The sequence below is a fragment of the Peromyscus leucopus genome, chromosome 12 (assembly GCF_004664715.2).
Source record: "Peromyscus leucopus breed LL Stock chromosome 12, UCI_PerLeu_2.1, whole genome shotgun sequence".
In the NCBI taxonomy this organism is placed as follows: domain Eukaryota; kingdom Metazoa; phylum Chordata; class Mammalia; order Rodentia; family Cricetidae; genus Peromyscus; species Peromyscus leucopus.
The window spans coordinates 44,800,994-44,821,870 of record NC_051073.1 but is presented as its reverse complement, the minus strand read 5'-3'; the positions used below and the strand labels follow the sequence as shown (position 1 = coordinate 44,821,870).

Sequence of the window (20,877 nt, the reverse complement as noted above, 5' to 3'; positions counted from 1 at the left end):
CTTATGTGTTTTGTATAAGGACATGTAAATTTTTTGAAAATAAAAAATAAAACAGTGCTTTGCTGTTTCTGAGGAACTCATGGGATTGTGGTACTTCTTGGCTTAGTCGAGAAAAATGACAAGTATTTTTTAATCTATTTTAACACAGGAAATGAAACATGAAAGTTCATAACAAAAAATATAGTCTTAACCTTAGATAGGAAATGCAGGAAATTAGGAGGTAGATTTAGACACAATCATGTGTTCTCTAACTTACCCACATTGTCTAAAAGAAAATCAAGCAAAGGAATAAGGCAGCTGAGATTTGGGTTATAACAGAACTATACTGTTCATCTTATAACATGAGTCATGCTTCGGGACGGAGTTCCATATTCCTGTGGTCAGGGTTACTGCTCCAGCGCACACGACAGACAGATAGGTAGAAACTAGCCTGGCATTTAGTAATGGAGTTTGCAGAGTTATGAAAGGGGAGATAATTGAGAAAGTGGTGTAGAATAAGTACATATCCCCATATATTAAGAAACAGGTATGTTTTGGATATGAAGTGAGAAGAAGGTTGCACAGTGCTTTTTGTCTTTTCTGTCCATATCTCATTACTTACTAAACACACGGATACTCAACAACCCTCATTATAATTTTGCCCGATATCCCTCACATTGCCTGTAGCTTCCCTTACACATTAGACTTGCTGTCTTTCACAGACTTCAACCTACCATCCCCATTGACAGAGGCTGTGAAGAAAAAGAATTTACTGAATGTAGTAACTATACTGTGGACTTAGGGCAGTGGTTTGCAGCGTGTGAACTACAGACCAATAGAGATGAAGACAACTCTGAGAAACTTGCAGGACAAGGATAGTCTCAGTCTTACCCAAAAGTTACTGAGTCAGAAACACAGGACTAAGGAGATTTTCTGAAGACTTCATGATTTCTCATGCTCACTTTCATGAGAGGAGGACCATCATGTTTTTTTTTTTTTTTTTTTCTTTTTGTTCTCTGAAAGCCTAAAATAAAGAACAAGATGCTAGCGACGTACCATAGTTATATGCTAGATACTACACAGGAGCTTTTCCAGCCATTTCTCTCTGTCAGGCCAGTTTGTGCTGGTTGTGCAGTGAATGCAGTTGCTTACAAGAGTTCCTTTGTTTTCCTGGCTCTAGATGACTAAGTGGTTTCTGTGGTCTCTGGTGCTTAGCTGTGAGGGGTGGCATTGAGTGGCCTCACTCTGTATCTGCAACCTCAGAAGGATGCCAGGAGCTACCCTCCATGTGTCTCTTCCCTCAACAAGTATGGTTTAGCATGCTCACATGATTGCAAAGGGCTTCCTGGCAGCAGAGGAGATACATCAACACACAGCATTTTTGCAATCTCTACTTCTGCTGAAATTGCTCTATGGGCTCTTTGGCCTACTCAAGTCGTCTGGTCATGCGTTGATTCAATGTTAGAGCAGAAGTCTTTATCTCTATATAGAAGAAGCAAAAAAGATAGTACATATAGGCAAGGGAGGAGCTTGTCATTACTTTGTGGTTTATTCCATACATAGTTGTAGATGGATTACAATTTGGTATCCTTCACTGAATAGTAATGGCCTTAAGGTACAAGGTGGGTAGTCTTTGAGACTCATAGGAAGGGTATTTGAGTCCTCTGTGGTGAGTTGTCTGATTCTCCCCCCCCTCACTCCCCATACATAACAAGGCAAGTAGTAAGGGGCTGTAACATCTAGCTGCAGCTTCTCATTGGAAATCATATTTGTGTAAACTCATGTCACTGTAAATAAGCAGTAAAAGGGAAAAAGGGTCATTTCTCAGTTTTAAAAGAGGAAGTCTCCCTCTCCCACCCTTAACCTCAAGCTTAACATCTGGTTCTGACTACAGATGGGGGAGGAAAAACAGACTCCAATCTCCATTTATCCCGCTCTTATCCCAGACAGTTTGATCTCTACTTTTATTGTGGTTTGTGGGTCAGATATTTTTGTTAGTAGTTGGTTAACTGGAGATCAGGAAGTTGTAGAAATTCCTTATGGCTTTCTGACCAGTTCCAGTGCCCCATGTCAACATTTCAAATCTCTAGATTGGGTTACATTTAGTCATTCTTTCACGAGCCCCAAAGGCAATAAACAGTTATTGAACCCCATGTCCTTCTGTGTTGTCTCAGAGATAAAACAAAACAAGACAACAGAAGCCATTCATTCATCTGCTGGTTGGATTTTATTTTGCTTTAAAATTGTAGCCTATTTAAGTCTGTTTAAGTAATAAATCCATAAGGTCAGAATTCGGAGTGATACGATATCCATGTGACTTTAAATAATTCCAGGTTTTAGAAGTCATTAAATAGGGGTTATATCTCTAGTCAATGTAGTTAAACTTTGAAGTAGTCTTTTCTTTTCTCTCTCTCTCTCTCTCTCTCTCTCTCTTTTTTTTTTTTTTTTAAGAAAAACAGGAGCTTTGTAATTTGCTGAGGTTCTACTAAGCTAGCTGGCTTCTTCTGGAAGGTAAATGCACCTAAAGATTGGAATGAGTAGGACCAGGTCTGTTATGTGGTATCCAAGGGACATTAGGGATTAACCACAACTGATGGCATCCCAATGTATCTGCACAAGGAAACCACCCCTCTCATCATCCTTGTAAAATTCATGAAAGGGGAGAGCACCCATGCATACATGAGCAGAAACTGGGGATGTCCATGCCAGAGCATTTTGTACTGATAAAATCAAGTGTTGCTGTTGTCGGAATCAAAAGTTGAATTCAATTACAAGGTGTACTTAGGTGTACTTGTGCCTAAATGTTTTACATATGCATATCATACATTTGACAGTGTTTTAGGGGGAATTCTAAGTTTTTATTGAGATCAGACTTTATGAATGTGGCAGGCGAATTTGTCAAAGGAAAGAAGATGCATTAAGAAAATAGCTCACAGTGTTAAGGTAGTCCCCACAAAAATGAAAGAATAACAGCAACACAGTGAATCAGCTGTCCTTGTGATAACAGCCTCAGTTCATGGGTTTAGTTGGGGTGTCAGCTTCCTTCCTGTTGAGCTCTAGGAAGAATGATGGCAAAGCGGCCAGTGGGGAAGAACACCCCAGGCCACAGAGCATGTTCCTAGGAGTTCATTCCTTACCCAGTGACAGGGGAAAATAGATCTATCTCCTCTCTCTGCCCTGCCCTCTTCTGGGATTATTTTGCTGAGCTTTGATTGGGAGATGTGTTCTTTACAGCTACATATTGTTGGTTTCAGTTTGTTCACTTTTGTGACCGAGTAGTATTCTACTTTGTGAATGTCATAGTTTGTGCTGTTGATGGACATTTGTCTTAAGTAGTGTCATAAATGTCCTTATACTTTATTTTCTGGTGGATATATATCTCTGAGTGAAATTGCTAGGCTGTTAGTTATGTATGCATTCTTGTTTAATAAAACATATACATGTATTTTAAATATATCTTCATATATTTACATGGTGCCTGCTCTTAACAATTTGAACATTTGAAAATGAGTTGTGGCTTTTTAATTAGCTAGCCCACAAGAAGGTATTGCCTCTTGCCAGGAAACAGTGATAGAGGATGTGTGACCTTACTGCAACTGGCAGTTCATCTGGTCATCGCTAATTTTCAGCTGGTCGGAGGCATTGGCCAGGCACAGCATATCTGAGTTTGTAGCTGTTTGCTTATAAATAGGACAGTAGAAACACATTATTTCTGAGGTTCCATCTGTCTACAAGTTTGCAATTAAAAATGTCCTGACAGAAAAGTACAAAAGACTTTGTTTGTAAATATCTGCTAACTCTGAAGAAACACAACTTCCCAGCAAGGTTGATACTCCGGTATACCGCGTGTCGGCTTTGCTGACATCTGTTTGAGGTTTTCAGTTAGCAAGTCTGATTTCTGGTAAGAAGTTAATTAACACGGCACCCTGTAAAAATTATGATTGTTTTACTAACATTGTTAGAAGTTTAACAGATAATATTCAAAATTAACTGAAAGATTAAAGTCAGTAAATTCAAATAGTTTGACAACTTACACTTTAATCTCTCCAAATGTGTGTGTTTGTGTTAAGTGTCCAGTGAATTAGATGGGAGCTTTGTCACCATTCCCGTTCCCAGTTCATCTCTCCCCTCATCCCCCTCTCATCATGACCTTTTCTAACTTCACCAGGTCAGTTTCCAAGTTGAAAAGTTTTGAGCTGCTATTTCATAGGGAAATAGTAACCAGTTGTTATCAGGGCATACTTAATACTTTGGCATTTTTCTTTCATCTTTCTCAATGCTTGTGGCATGTACCTAACTGGATTCCATGGCTATGATTCCAGGCCTTTGGAAATACTGCAGACACTCAGAATACCCCCGAGTTTGCTTGCCTGGGATTAGAGGGTAGAGCACACACTAGTGAGTCTTCTGTGAGGTGAAACCTGGCCCTAGCAGAGAGATATATTCTTTCTCCCGAGACCTTTACCCTTGTTCTTGCTGTATGAAAACATTAGGTAGCGACAGATAGAAAATAGGTTCCATGTGAAGGCATTTATTGGTGAAATAAATGGGACTCTTGTGTCACTCGCCCTTGCTGTTGAGGAGTTGAAGGTTCTATCAATGAAAGCGTCTGGACCCAGAGAGCACAGTCTTCATCAATGGCTTTGTATTGAAAGCCATGCCTCTCTGTGAGGCAGATCGGCAGTCTTGGTTAATTTTATCCTTGATTTATTGCTCTAAGCTGACTCTGCCAACAGTCTTCCTGCTCTGCCACCAGAGTCTTCCTGCGTTTCACTTTCTCTCTCTCAGCTGCAGGAGTGGACTGGCGCCTCCGTTAGGATTGCGTAGCAGCCAGTTTCAAACTCCGTTACTCTCTTGCCTCCTTTGACGGTGGTGTTGTGGGTCCCTCACCCCACTGTAGGCTGCACTGTAGTCCTTCTCTCTGATTTGTGCATCTCAGGACAAAGTAAGCTAGCAGAGCTTGATTGACACCTTCCAAGAACATTTCCTTGAAGGGGTAAACAGAGACCCCCTCTCTGATTTCTCTTTAATTACTAAGTTAGAAGGAGATATATAGCAGTGGGAAAGGTCAAGTCTGGGGAAGAAGGTAGTTGTGCATTTACACGTGATGGTTTTTATGAATTGCTGGCACATGTAACCATTTTTCCTTCCTTGCTGATGTTAAGGTTAGGTTCAGCCATACTGGGTGGATTACTTGCACTTAGGCATCTGGGAGGTTAATAGAGAATGAGGAAGATTATTGGGAATTTGCTCCTTTCTCAAGAGCTGTACGTGAGCCACAGGAACCCCAGACCAGGGATGTATGTGCTCTGCCAGTAGGAAGGAAGAAGCAGGGAGTCCCCCCAGTCCTTCTTCTGTCATCCCACAGTGTGTTATTTCATCAGAAGGCTCTGATTTATCAACCAGCAGAGACTTACGGGACTGTGCTGGGGTGTGGTGATTTGGGGGTCATCCATCTGATGCTGGTATTTACAAAAGTAAAAAGTACAGACTGTCCCAGGACAAGGCCTTCAAGTACTATGGTGAGTCTCTCGGGTGATTGAGCAAGAGGGATGACAAATGCAAATCCCGTAAGCCTTGCCCTTGAAGTCCAAGTCAAAAGAAACCAAGACACTGTAGAACAACAATGTCTCCTCCCGCTGGTGATGTGAGCAGGCTCCTGGCCCACTGGCAGTGGCACCAAGGGACTGATAGCTATGGAGTGCTGGACACCCAAATGAAGTCGCTCACAGATCTTTAAATGGAGACTTAGAACAAAGGCTACTTTATATGCCTTACAAGAATGATAGAAAAGGAAAGATTTCACTTTTCTGAACTTGTCTGGCTTCCTGTTTAACCAGTGATTCTCAGGTGTCCGACTTGAACCACCTTATCTTCTTAAATGCATGCTCTGGTCTAGCAGTTTTGAGGTGGAGCCTCAGATTCTGGATGTTTAAAGCTCTGAACTACTGTTGATACTGCTGGCCTGAGAACCCAATGTTGAGTAGCAGTGTTAGACGTTCAAGGGATAGCCATACTGTCAGTGTTTAGTTTCCCTTCTTTCTACTTTCGTGTTAAATGCTGTCTAAATGAAGAAATATTTTGTTCTCCATGGTAACAATTTGTTGTGTTATTGGAAGAACAGTAATGAAGCTAGACATTGATGAGCACCAATTAGATGCAATAAGCACGCTGCAAGTCCATTCTAGTTAGAAACCAAGTGCTTGGTTACACAGTGGTGTTTGCAGGTCATGCAGCCTAATACTTCCATGCAAGAAACTGAACAGTTGTCTAGAACACAATGTTTCATACTGTTTTGACCAGGAACCATATCTAGGATCCACAAAACTTTTCATGGAAAACGACAATCAGTCCATTTATAAAGAACAAACAAACTACAGGGCATCCCACAGAATCAGGTTGGGTGTGTTCTTGAGAGCTTGGAAGACTTTCCCTGGCTGGGATCAGCCGAGGGAATGTTAGATGATGGAATGGTATGTGATTGGCTGTCCATGTGTGTTTGGATTAGGTTATGTTCAGCTGAGAATTCTATTTTCAGTCATGAAGAAAAGGATTTCTTCACCATACTAGATATTTGTCTGGTGACTCATATCTGGAAGCGAGAGAATGACTGTGGTATCTGAAATGGAGACACATCTTTTCAGAAGTGTATCTGCGGTGTTATCTCAGGCTGTTTCAGATGGTAACACTCCAGGCGACGAGGGTCTTCCAAGGCAGAACAACTGTTCTGAAGACCTACCTACTGCTGTGCACCTCTCCATGTGTTATTGTTTTCATCTGCTTGCGTTTTAGTTTGTTAAATATAGAGTATGCTTTAGCTTGCACATAGAGGTTTTTCCTTTTTCCCCCCCCTCAAAATCCATTTATAATCTACAAATGGAGAAAGCTTCCTCAGCCCAGTTTGCAGGTGTGCATAAAGATCCACAGGTTCCTAGTCACTAAGTTATCCACTGTGAAACGTTGGATGGGAAGTGGTTTTATTCAAGTTCCTTCTCAACCACGTGTGCCTTGCTGCTCAGATCGTGGTAACATCTGTGGATAATGTTCCCACTGACACTCAACCGTCAATCAAGATGGACAGGCCTGAGTGTGGGGGTGGTTTCATTTCTGTGCTGTGGTCTTGCTGCCGAATCAGCCTCGTTCTGGCATGCCCATCACTTCTGCCTACAGCCTGTGATATTGTCACCCTCCTCCACGCCTGCATGCTTTCTTCTGCTAAACTGGCAGCTTTCCGTTGTCATGTTCTTCCTATGTTCTGGCCCTCTTAGCCCTGTCCAAGAGGGCTTCGAAGTGGAGCAGTTGCTTCTTGACCTCCTGTCTTCCAGAAGCACCCGAAGAGCAGCTCACTGAATCAAAGTTGTGCATTTCACTGTAGACCAGTCAGCAGGGAATCTACTAGCTTTCACCCCCTGGGGCCATGGTGTAGAATAGTGGCAGATTACAGCAAGTTCTCAATGAATATTCATTGAGTTAAATAAATGTATCTAAGATCAGTGGCATTCCATGTACATTGATCACAATTTCTATGCATATTACACCATTCTGAAAGAACAGAGAACTGACATTTTTTGTAAGGTAAGTTTTTAGACTAGGAAGCAGAAGCCTGTGTTGGGGGTAAGAGATGGAGGAAATGAAAAGATTAATGATGACTATGTTACCCTTGATCTTTGTGAATTATTCGTAGCCTTACCTCTCTTTTTTATTATTGAATTCCATAAGAAATAGTTAAGTACAACATACCTACCCAAGAAATACACTTTTTTTTTTTTATAAATTGGTATGCAGTCATCTTATCTTTCTAAGGTTTGACTGAAATATTAAAATTAATCTGTTTTTCAAATACAGTGATTTTTCTTGTTTCTTTTAAATTTTAAATGACTGGTATCTCCAGGGGAGAAGTAGTGATTGATTTTGTTTCTCTGGGTATGAATTAAATCCAGCAAGTCTTGAGTCATAGCAAGGCATCTATTGAGTAATTGTCTCACAAAGGTTACCTCCATGGGTGGACAGGAGCAGCAGTCTGATTAGCAGCATTGTTCAATGTCTTTTTGAAATTGTTGCTGTGTAATTTGAGCATAGTGGAGATCCAAAAGGGGTATTCTTTGTAAAGTGTGTCTTGAATATTGGTAAGCTAAGGGTTATAAATAGTGCTTGACTTTTAGACTGAGACCCCTGTTAGACTTAGTGAATACACCTAGACAAGTGAACATCTAGGCTGATTTTTTATCTAGACATATGTCAAATATGGTTATGTTAATTTGTCTTCAGGAGACACAGATTTAAATGGCAGCTCAATTAAAGGAGTGCTGTAAAGTCTATAAACATTTTATGTCTCTGCTTACCTTTTAGGGGATGTCAGGAGGTTCTCTGCCTTTGCTTGAGTACTTGAGACTTTTACAAATAAGTCCATTGTTTTGCCAGTGGAAGTCAGTGGATTGGCTTAGCGATATTCTCATGGGTGCTTAGGTAAATATGTTTTGGAAGTGAATTCTCTGATCAATTCTGGTTCAAATCTGGATAGACTGCTTTCCATTCATGCTACTATTCCAAATTTCCTTTACACTCCTCTTTTGGCTGGTTGTTTTTAGTATCAGAAAATAAAGAAATGTAACATTTCTAATTTCCAATCAAATCATATATATTTTTTTTTTAGTAAGAACAACTGTTTGAAATACTGTACTTGATACCTTGCCTGTGGGATGTTAATTCTTTTGTGTTGAGAGCAGTCCTGTCTTGTCAATTGCTGCTATTGACTGATGACACAGTAATCCCTCTTTGTTTTTAGAGTCTCTCCCTGTGATGTCAGTTACTCAGAGCCAACTGCAGTCTGAAAATATTAAATGCAACATTCCCAAAAGAAACAAACACATTTTCAATGTCTTTTCTGTATAGCATGGTAAATATCTTACATTGTCCTACTCCATCCAGCTCAGAACATATATCATGTTCACATGCAAGGTATAAATGCTGCCTGCCCTGTAGTTATTTATGATTGCTTCAATTGTCAGATCAACCATTATGCATTATAGTCCTTGGCACTGTTATTTTACTTTAATAGTGGCCTTGAAGTCCAAGTGTAGCAATAATTAGCAATTCAAATACGGAAAGATACAATGTAAAGGGCTTCCCTTAAGTGAAAACGTTTGACATAAGAAAAAACAGTACATATAAAGGCCCACACTATTTGTAGCTTTAGGTATCCTAGGAGAATCTTGGGGCTGTACCCCTTTGCAAATTAGGAAGGACTTCTGTAGCCCTTGTAAATTGGTAGCACTGGTCAGCATAAGTGGATCATGAGTAATCTGAAATTCACAACCCTGAATGCTGTCAAATCTTAAGAATTGAGTGCTGGCATCTATGGAAAATTCCCCACTATGTTAATTATTTAGAATGACATGTAAGCTTATCTGTAAATTATATGCAGTGTAAACCTGGGCCTTATTACCAAGGTGCCTCACTATATACATGCTAATTTTTCACACACACACACCCTTCCCTCTCCAAGTACAGATCTGAAACACTTCTGTTCATAAGCATCATGAGCAAGAGATGCTGTAGTACCAAAGAATGTCCAATGCTTATTGTGTGTATCAGCTTCCTAAACCAGTCATACTACACTATCTACAAACCATTCCAACCTCAGTGGTGTGATTTAACCTTAGTTACATGCTCATTACTCTGAAGATCTCTTCATGTCATTGCTGGTTGGGGTACTATTTCAACTGGAAGATCCAGCTGGTGAGCCATGTATAACATGGTTGCTAGGAGCTGGTGAAGGCATTTCTACATATCTGCTTTGGTGTACTTAAAGTAAATCCACTGCATCCAGAAGCACTTGCAAAGAGACAGGCAGAACTTTGGGTCTCTTAAGATCCACCCTCTCTGTGTCATGTCTAACATTGTAGGGTACCATTCTATCACTTTCTGTTGACCAAACGGGCCATAATCTATTCCAGACAGAAAGGGAGGGAATTGGTTTGCATCTCATATTGAAACAAAGGACAAGATAATCTTTGGTCATCTCTAACCTCCACTGATCTTCTGAGTTAAATCCTACAAGGTTTATGTAAAAGATGAGGAAACTGAGGTTTGTGGAGGACAGGACAGTGCCCTGGAATATACAGTTGCTAAGTGGTTTAAGGTAAATGCTAGATGTGGCTGTGATGGCCGACATAGAGCTTTTAACCACTGGGATGTGCTGAGTCTCTTGCAGAGGCAGATTACCTGGAACTTTGTTTACATGCCACAGCAAATACCTGAGGGGAGTTTAAATGACGTAGCCCATTTGCAGTCAGACTGGCGATGTAATATATTGGGATCCCATTGGTGAGCAGCTGTCATGTGCTTAGTGTGCCTAGTCAAAAGAGCATCCATACCTGGATATTTCTGAATGGCTGTAAAAAGGGAGTGGAGAAATTCTGATCCTGCCCTGCCCTCACTATGTATATTGGGATATTTCCTTACCAAGAACAAATAGAGCCTTTGAAAGTGTATGTTCCTAGTAGGCATATTCTGTTCTGCTGCAGTCTACAGTTTTCATATGGTCTCACTATTTTAGGGTTTACTGTTCATTAACATGAAACACAGAAATTTTAAATTGGCCTCTTTTTCCTGTCGTTTTGTGGTTTTCATTATTTTGAGAGCAGATATTATTCATGAATTTTCTTTTGCTGCAAAAGGAAAAAAGGACAAGAAATGTCAGAAATGGCAATGGCTGTAGAGAACAAAGTAAAAATGAAGGCCTGGGGATGAGCTAATAACAGTGTTTTGTGTTTACTATAATTAAAGTTTTCTATGTTCGATTCCTAGCATCCTGGTTTGAGGACTTTTGTCTTTAATACAGGTGTTTTCGGGGGAGGCTGTAAGTTGGAAACATGCTACAGCGTCATACTTTGACTTTGGCAGCGGTTTGTAAAGAGCATCCACGAATTTGCCTGTGACAGAGGGCTCTACAGTGCATTGTTGTCTAGTCGCCCCCTGTTCACCTCAGTAAACTGTTAGCCATCCCAGTGTGTGTCGTGGAGCCTTTGAATATGTCTTCCAACCACCTCATCTCACAGATGTTTTGGATGAGAGATATTCCACAGAGGACTCATATCTAGAATACACAGCTCCCACCACTGTGCTGTGTATACTATTTACTCTGTGTATACACCATTATTGACTGCCATTTCTTTAACTGGCCGTGTTGCTTGAGATATAGATTCCACATATTCAAGGATTGGTCATACCATTCAGTGTCCCCCATGTTTAGAAAAGTGTGTCTGTTGTCCAGAGGAGCTTCATGCCTAAGGACTGATGGGTTATGGCAGCTGTTTTCCTGAGACATCTTTACCCTTTTATTTTTCCCCTGGAAGAAGAATAACTGAACAGCATATCCTCACAGCATTTCTCTGTGATAACACCTCTTGAGCTGTTATCATATTCTACATTTTGTAAATGGAAGAACTGTGATCAGTGGTTTCATGTAGCTACATCCTTTTTGTTAATGTATGTCACAGTGGAGTGTAATGTACTAATTTGCCAAACTTTGCAAAAGTCAAGCACTTTCTCCAAAGTTGAAAAGAGTATTTTGAGTTGAACTTTTTAGAGCCTGTTATAAAACCAGGAGATAAAGTTATCAAAGAGATTTAAGGACCCATTCTTTCTTGAGCAGTTTTTAGCTGTGGGCTCTAGTGTTTATCCATTATATTTTGTGCTTTTTATTTTAAGAGTATGACTGTAAGAACCCTTCTTTGGAGGTAAGGATTTAGAAAAAATATACCTGTGGGGTTTGTGAAAACTTTAGAGGGGAGAGGTGAGCGCAGTCCTTTGTAGGAGTTTGTCAACTCATGTCCCCAGAGTGTGGTGAGTGTCACACCAAACCTTTTGAGAAAAAAACCAACGCAGGTGTTGCCAGTGGGGCTCATCAGATGATGAAACATGCGCTGGTCTGGGAATCTGTTCATTCTTCTACAAGCACATTTCACCCTTGTCTGAAAAAAAAAAATATAAAAGGGTTTCATTAATGATTTTGTTCCTTGAAAATTAAAGAATATAAAGAGGTAGGTAGACATCTCGGGTGAATCTGCTCCTCAGAGATCACCACTGCCAATATTGTCTTCTGTCCTTTGTGTTCACTGTTTATACATTATCGCTAATGTGATGCTGTGGGTGGATCTTGAGGTCTAGTGATATGGTTGTACTGGGCACACTAATATTTATTTGGCTTTCATTATCTCACACTTTTCTTTCATCCCATTGTCCCCCAATTTTAGGATGTGACATGCATCCCAGATTGTGCCTACCATGAATAGGCCTGCCGTGGTTTAGTACTAGGGAGATGGTGTGAAGCTCCTGATATCTTTCCATGGTTCAGTGTTGTGGTGTCAGCACGGAGATGAGCTGGGCTTTCCACTTCTGTGTGTCGCTTGTCTTTGTTCCTATGCTCCTTTCCAGGGGAACAGTGTGGAAATGAGGCAGCAGGATCTCTAAGGAAATTTTGCAGATTGGCAAATGGGAAGAAGGTTGTGAGGAGCAGTTAGTAAGATGGGGAACTTTGGATGCTTCCTCAGGATGCAGGGCAGATGTGTTCCAGTCGTTTCTGTCACTGCAGACTGCATGGCAGAGAGGCAACATTGATTTCCATTGGCTTGCTGACATCTGTCCTTTCATTCATGAAGAAAGGAAACATAATGAGAAAGCGTGAAAAGAAAAGATCTCTGAGGTCACAGAGCTTAATTTTGTGGGTTTTTTTTCTGATTTAGATTCTAGATTTAAGATCTATATTATTCTGTTATTAAGGTAGTTTTTGATAATTTTGAAAATCATTTTTACCAAGATTTGGAAGCATGTTGCTTTAGTGTGCAGTGTTTCTAAAATGAATTGCTGTGTATCTGTCTTTCTCTGTTGTATGAAAAGAAAGAGAGGGAGAGAGAGACAGACAGACAGATAAACAGAGACACACAGAGAGACAAATACATAAAATATTACTTTGATCTATTTGGTCTTTGTCATTGTGTAGGTGGTAGGAAATCTTTTCTCATAATTTTAAAATATTCTATGATCTCTTCATAGTCAAATATTTATGGGATTTTTAATATGTGTATGAAGCTGTTACAAGTATAAAACTTCTTCACCAACACAAACGTATGATGTGATTAAAATCCACTGAAATATGCATATAAAGTGACCTTCATTACCCTTCGGGGAACATCATTTGGGGGCAGGCAAAATGATAGCACATTTACCAGCCAGTTGATCACTGCAAGAAAGGTTCGGGAGAAGATGACTTGACCATGATTGTGATACAAGCCTGGTGCGGCTGAGCCAGCAGAGTGAGTCCTATGAAGATGATGTCAGGGAGTACAGAGGCCCTTGCTGGATGACTTGGGGCAAACTCAAGCAAAGCATCAAGAGATAGACAGAAAGGTAGCTGGCCCTACGTTCAGCAGATGTTTTTAAAAGGCTGAAGAACTGTAGAGTATCTTTACTTGAGTCAAAACAAAATGAAAACCATCCTTCACAGGGCCAAGTGATTTAAATAATAAATCAGTAAAACTGGTGGACTCAAGAGTGTTTCAAGGAAAAAGAAACTAAGTGATTTTTTTTGTTTGTTTGTTCTTTGTTTTTTGATGTGTTTGTGATAGGGCTTGTGAAGAACCCAACTATGTCTTACTTTTTATGTATTTAAAATGAAAGTGGATTATAAAATAAATGGGCATTATTCAGATAGCTACTACACTGGAGGGTGGTTTTTTTTTTTTTTTTGTATTTTTTAATGGTGGGTTATTATGGGTTGTAAATACCAAAGATCTCTCTTCTTAAAATCTTTATTTCATTTTTATTTTGTGTGTGTGCATGCTAGTGTGTACACACAGGCCATGTTTATAGGGGTTAATGGATAACTTATGGGAATTGAGTCTCTTCTTCTGCCATGAGGGAGTAGGGGATTAAGTTTAGGCTCTCAGGCTTGGCAGGAAGCATCTTTACCTGCCCAGCCGTCTCGCTAGTCTGACCCCACTACTTTCTAACTATTTTCACTGCCATTCTTCTGCAGTCAATTTTGTTTTGTTGTTGTGTTGTTTTTTTATGAAACTCACTGCCACCTTACCTCAGGTCATGAGCATGTACTTAAATTCCTAATGTTTCTTTCTCTTCAAAAATAAACCAAAGGAATAATCCGTGTTCTGATCATTTCTGTCCATAGTCACAACTTTCCACTTAGTTTATAGACCTTTCACTGTACTTTATCTTTTATCTTAAGGGAATGAAAGTTGTGTGTTCCCCTTATTTTTCTTGCAATAATTAATAGTCTGGTCTACATTTTAAAGATTTATTACAAAAGGATTCTGTCACAGGCAAGGTTTCACCAAAAGAGGCCCAATACTAAGGAAAAGAAGGGTTATTTATGTTATTGAGGTAGATTTTTTTTAAGCCTTTAAACCAGATAAAAGTAGGAGGGATTGCTTTAGTAGATTTTCATGGAAAATTTCCAGATAAAACCATTTATAGAAATCAGCAAAGATAAGTTGTTAATCCTGCTTTGGCATTGATGCAAAGTTAAAATGGCCAGCATGAAAGAAACTTTTAGGAGCTTTATGGAATTTGTAAGGTACAGTTTATTATAGTCCTTCTCTTTGTGGACAGTCATTACCTAATCCTGGAACTTTTCAAAGCCTCCGAAAACAACCCTGTTGAACCTCAGAGCCCTCACACCCAGCCTAATCCACCTTCCTCCTGGACCTGCTCATTGCAGGCAGCCTCCTCTTCAGAACTGTCACCCTGGGAATCTGAAATTCCTCTCTCAGGTGATTGCTCTCACAGGGCTTCTGGATCTAGCTCTCTTTATTTTTACTGTAGTTTTTTAATCTTTGGAGGTCTCTGATCTCTTTTAAGTGTAGTGATCTGTTCTCTGTGTCCTCAGTTCATAGGCCAAACCTGGCATGTGTTAGATATTCACAAAGATCTGTAGAGGAAATGATTGAATGAATGTGTATGTCAACCGCTTGCCAATTGTTCCTGAGTATGGATTGAGTACTATGATCTTCCTAAAGTATGCGCTATAGTCCATGGCTATCAGTTGCATAGATGATATATTAAAAGTGGGCCGGGCGGTGGTGGCGCACGCCTTTAATCCCAGCACTCGGGAGGCAGAGCCAGGCGGATCTCTGTGAGTTCGAGGCCAGCCTAGGCTACCAAGTGAGCTCCAGGAAAGGCGCAAAGCTATGCAGAGAAACCCTGTCTCGAAAAACAAAAAACAAAACAAACAATAAAAGTGGAAGAAAAGCTACTTCAGACATAATAATTGATTATTGATTGTACCTTCTCATACTTATGCCTACTTGATCCTTTGCTCCATATATCACTTAATCCAAAAAAAAGTAACAAAACAAATTAAAAACCTCGATGGGGCACTCCATTATGTAACATTCCAGAATGAGGAAACTGATTCCAAAAGGCTTAGTAACTTAAGACTTTAGCAGCAGAGTAAGATGTGAACATGATTATAATAGACTGCAGAGCCAAACTCTCAAATGTAGTGTATATGAATGACTAAACTGTATGTATTCGGATATCTTTTGGAAACTCCTCTAATGATATTAGTTTTGAGCATAGCAACATACTTTCACTTTTGAGTGTTTTAAAGTAGGATGGTCATAAAGTGTCCATTGGTAGCCACTTGTTATTGACCCATCTGTTTTCTTCATGAGCAGAATCCTTACTTTGATAACCTTTACCTTAATGGAAACTGGTATATTGCAGGTGGAAGAGAATGCTGTGTAGAGATCAAAGGATGCCCAGTGTGCATCTCTGCTTTGGTCTAGGAATTAGAGTTTGGCTTTTGTTTTAGCAGTCTTCTGGGTTACTTAGTTATTAATTTCTTTTTAAAGTTTCAAATCAATTTTCCTATTTAACTTGTTAATATTTTAATTAGCATACAAAACAATGAAATTTATTGTAGCATTTTCCTACTCATCATTACACTTAGTTTTCATTCCCACTGTCTGTATCCTCTTCCCCCTCTTGCTGGTTCTCTTCTGCTTCCCACATTAACCATCAGATCAGTTTCCAGGAAGCTGTTGATGTAGGCAGGTTAAAGAGGGTCCTAAAGTCTTTGTTCTGGTCTAAGTTGTTTCTGGGCACACTCCTCACTTGTCTTGGGGCTTGAAGTAAACACTAATTCTTGAGTAGTGGGCTCTTCTGCTTTTTTTCTACTGTGACTAGAACCAAGTTTCACATCTACACTGGTAGTGGACTGAAAAAAAGAAGCATCTTTGTCGGTCCCCTTAGAGGTCTTGACAGCTTTTAGTATTTGGACAGAGGGAGTGAGTGATAATCAGTTTGATTTAAGGCTGGCAGGCGTCTTCTTAATAATAGACTGTTCTCGGGCGGGAGAAGTGAAAGGCAGCGCTGACATCAGCCAAGTCTCCCTGCTCCCTTAGGAATGAGGGTCCCCAAGGTCAACAAGAGTGTAGAGCATCTCTAAGCCTGTCATGGAGGCACTATGTTGCAAATGCAGTAGAAATTGCTCCTTAACTGGACCTGAGTTTCTTTTTAACTGCCTCTGTTTACATGCTTTAAGTGCTGCTTTGGGTTTATGGTAGCTTTGTTTCACCTTGTCAAGACTTAGAAACATATGCTCCAGCTTTTAAAGGTGAGGACTGAATTATTAATAGTTTTTGATAAAGTATGGTCCTCCATTTCTTCTCCCCAAAGCAGCATATTCTCATGAAGTTTGGATTCACTAATTAAATGTCTTTTAAAGTTTTTGACTAATTTGGGCTTTTTATTTCCTGCCTGATTTATGACAGCTATTTCTCCGATGGAGCAAACCAGCAACGTGCAATCTCAGAAGATTATATGCTTTGTGCATCTCTCATGTTTAGTGGGTGCCGCCAATGAAAAATTGATGTTATTAATCTATTTTCAACATTAATTCATCAAGTCATAATGGCCATGATTAAGGTGTACCACCACCCCTGATAGGCTGTATTGTAATGTTCTCTTTGTGTCTTTTTGTGCCAAAGCTCACTAATAGTAGCCTTATGTGTCTCGATATCAAACTATATTTATTCTTTGTCTTCTATGATGTTAGCTAGAGCCATCTAAACTTCTTGGTCTCACTCATAAACAGTGAAATGCCATCAATTGAAGTCATTTATTCATTCTGATTCAGCTGTATGTTTTTATTGCGCATTCCACAACCTTGCTTGGGGTCCAAAGAGCTTGATTCTCACCGTTGAAAGAGAACTGAACCTAGGACAGAGAGGTGTCCTGCAGCTTAGGTGGTGGCCTTGATATTATGGATGCATTGCACACAGTTTTCAAACAGTGGTAAAGCTGCCTTTACTTTTCTTCTCCTGTTTGCTTGTTTAAGTTCACTCTCCTTCCCTCCTTTTCAGTCTCCTGCACTATGGACATCTTCAGCAGTTCTGTTCAGTACTGATATCTACTTTCTGACTGGCTGGTATTTCAAAATACCTTTACTCTGAAACAATCTTTTATAAACAAAGCTTCCCACAAAACAAATGAAAAATGGCTCAAGTTGTGATGGTTAATGGAGGATAAATAGTATTGAGAACTTTTTCTTGTAAATGAGAGAATTCATAATACAAAATTCCTTGTAAATGAAGTTACAATTATATTTGTAGCATTGTTAAAGTCTTTGTGAACAGATTTTTTTTTTTTTTAAGTTGTGGTAAGGCAGGAGAGTTTTAGTTGACTAGTAATTAGTAATCAAGAAACCCTCTGTTAATTAATCATCATTTCTGATCATATGGTGGCAAGTCAGGTCACTTTAGGAAAAGCTGTCTCAGTATGGAATTGAATGATTGTATGATAGGAACAAATATCTCAGCCTCCGAGAACATGCTCAGTGATGCTTTCTTTCTTCCCCTGTATTTAGATGCTTAGAAATAAATGTACTTTTATATGTTATTTGAAGGTAGGGTGTTGTTAAAAGCTGGGTGACTATAATACAGAGTATGGTGGGGAATTACATAAAGCCTATACTATGTAGAAAAATACAGGAATGCCATAGCCTGATTACTATGACAATAAATTTAAATGGTAATAGATAAAAGATTTAATTAAACTTTTTGAATTATAACCTTCACAAATTAGTGTTTTTGACAGTGAGTTCCCAGAATGGTCATTTACATATTTGTGGTGTGTGTGTGTGTGTGTGTGTGTGTGTGTGTGTGTGTGTGTGTGTAAATGTAATTAAATTCTAGATTCTGGACTATATGAAAATTATGATAACATGAGACTAATGACTCCAAATACTTTTAACAACATGAGTTGGAGTTTCTTTAAAAAATACAGTCAGGTCACTGGGCGATGATGGCGCACACCTTTAATCCCAGCACTTGGGAGGCAGAGCCAGGTGGATCTCTGTGAGTTCCGAGGCCAGCCTGGGCTACAGAGTGAGATCCAGGACAGGCACCCGAACTACATGGAGAAACCCTGTTTTGAAAAACAAACAAACAAAACACAAAACAAAACAAAACAAAAAAACCCAAACCAAAGACAGGTCAAATACATTTTTTTCATTATCTCAGGTCATGTAAAACAAGTCTGATGAAATTTAGTGACCATTTGCAGGTTTTAAAAAGATTGGAACTATACACATAAAGGAATAAAGAGTGGTTATTTATGTATGTACTAGTGACTGTTAGAGCCTCTGGATTATAAATCCTAAAATGTTGATGTTTCTGTTTGAAAGTTGAGTGTCTTAAGTAACCAATGAACACGTTAATTCACTCGGCCCTCTTTCATCTCATGTGGCTTAAATATCCAAGACTAGTCATCACTGACTTTATGCTCCAGACTTATACCTAGCAAGGGAGAATTAGAAACATTTGGATATGATTAAAGAACAAAGGCACAAGGGGATGGAGGCAAGCATTTTAGAAAATAAGGAACAGTTGGTTTATCTTAATTATAACCATATTCATTTTTCTTTTTTCTTTCTTATGTGTCAATTGGAAGTTTGGTGGAAAACTAACCCTCTCACCTAATAATAGGACTTAATTCATTGCAGGTTTTCTAAAGTGACTTTATGTTTTCTCTAAGCATAGATCTTGAAGGTCTTTTACAGTTGAGGTTGAGCACACTTTGTTGCTCTTATTGAGCAGAACAGTTTGCTTTTCATCTCCTAGAATGCATGTCTTAACACCCGCTGTCATTGTAAGCTGGATGGATGGGCAGGCATAAGGCAGCCAGGTCAATCTTAGAGATTCAGCTGAGTCCCAGATTCGCGCTTGGATCAGGTTGTGTTGAGCACCAGTGCGGATGTATTTCAGAAAATGAAGAGTTGTGGACAGGGATAGTGAATCTGCAGATTGCTAACTTCTGACTCCTTAGAAATGAAATTTCATAGATGACGTATGTTATGAGACTATTTGGCACTTTGCTTGAAGATAAAGATATTATGACAATACAATTTATACTCTATTGTTTCCTCTTTGTTTTTACCCTGCCATTTATCGAGTATCTGCACTCTTTTTTCTGTTCACCTTATGTGTCTTTAAAAGTGTTTTAGGAAGCAAAGTACTCCTATTACACTATCTCTCCTAAGCATGTTGTTTGTTGTTGTTGTTTGGCGTGTGTTTGTTTTCCTGTTGTCCGTAAGTACAGACACCTTCAGTAGAAAAAAATAGGCAGAGAGAGAAGCATGGTTTTTAGTGGCAAAGATATTGCTGAAATGCAAGGTTTTACATATTGCAAGTTGAATGGTTCTCTGTATTTCAAGTGTTTTTTCTTGAGTCAGTTGCCCGTACCCCAGCCCCCAACACACGTATGAACAAAAAATGATTTAAGCCTCAAAATAGAAGTTTTACATTTGTGTGTGTGGTCGGGGGTTGGTTGGTTGAGTTCTGGCTGGTGATTGTGAGTTCAAAAAAAATGTAAAGTCCATTTAAAACTTAGTTTCAAATAAGTTTTCTTAGCATTTTGTGTTTCAGTTGCTTCTCCGCTATCCAGCAGTGGCAGTCCAGGGCCGTTTAATGGAGTTTATGTCATAGACTTAAGAAATAAGAGCGATTGTAGGGATAGTGCTATTTCACCCTATGGAACACATTTGAAATGACTTTGGAATCCCCCAAAGCATGGGAGTTAGGATGGAGAATCCCTGCATTTACTCTCTGTCTTCCCATCCTTTCTCCTCCTGTTATTACTTTGTCCTTTTGAGACATGTCATTCAGCCCACGTTGGCTCCCCTTCCCATAGAGTCATTGTCATGAGGGAAACATGTTAGAACGGCCCAGGAAAGTCTGGAAATGTTTGTTTCCAACCCTTCCTAAGGACAGCTCATCTGTAGGTGCACGAGGCCAGCGAACTCAGAAACTTTGCCTCATTGATTTGGCTCTCTCTTCATGTCAAGCACAAATAAATGTCCTCTCTTCCTGTCACATCTTCTTTCTCTCTCCGGTGCTTCAGTGACCCAGAGTGACATCCACACTCTGAAAACCTTTGCCCCTGAGGCTTTCAGCGCCCTCTCCTCTCCTCCCTAGACTCTTCTCTCTACCTCAGGACATTTTGTGTGCATGCAATTACACATCTCCTTGGTCTCCCCTCTAATGGCAAATTTCCCCTGACATTTCCAGGTGGAAATAGAACCCAGTCATTTGTGTTTAGCACTTATATTTGATTATGCTTTCCATGAGTTTACTTTTCAATTTAAACTGTGAGCGTAATGAGTGAAATTATGTAATTTTTCTTGCTCATGTTTCCCTTAAATAAGTACATGGATAAAGGATAAAATAAAAACCTGTTAGGAATGTAAGTGTGAAGAGAACATTGTTTTAGATGCATTCTCAGGTTGAGATCAACCTATTTTTAGGTGCATGCCTGACTGTCCACTAAGACTCATCTTGATATATACAGAATTTACTTGGTTTAATATAGATTTCCAAT

The 20,877-nt window shown here is 39.5% G+C and overlaps 1 protein-coding gene across 3 annotated transcripts in view; it reads left to right on the top strand.

Annotated features, from left to right (window-relative positions):
• Cblb (Cbl proto-oncogene B) overlaps positions 1-20,877 on the top strand; it is a 186,757-nt gene that overhangs the window by 64,339 nt on the left and 101,541 nt on the right. The window lies entirely within an intron of this gene.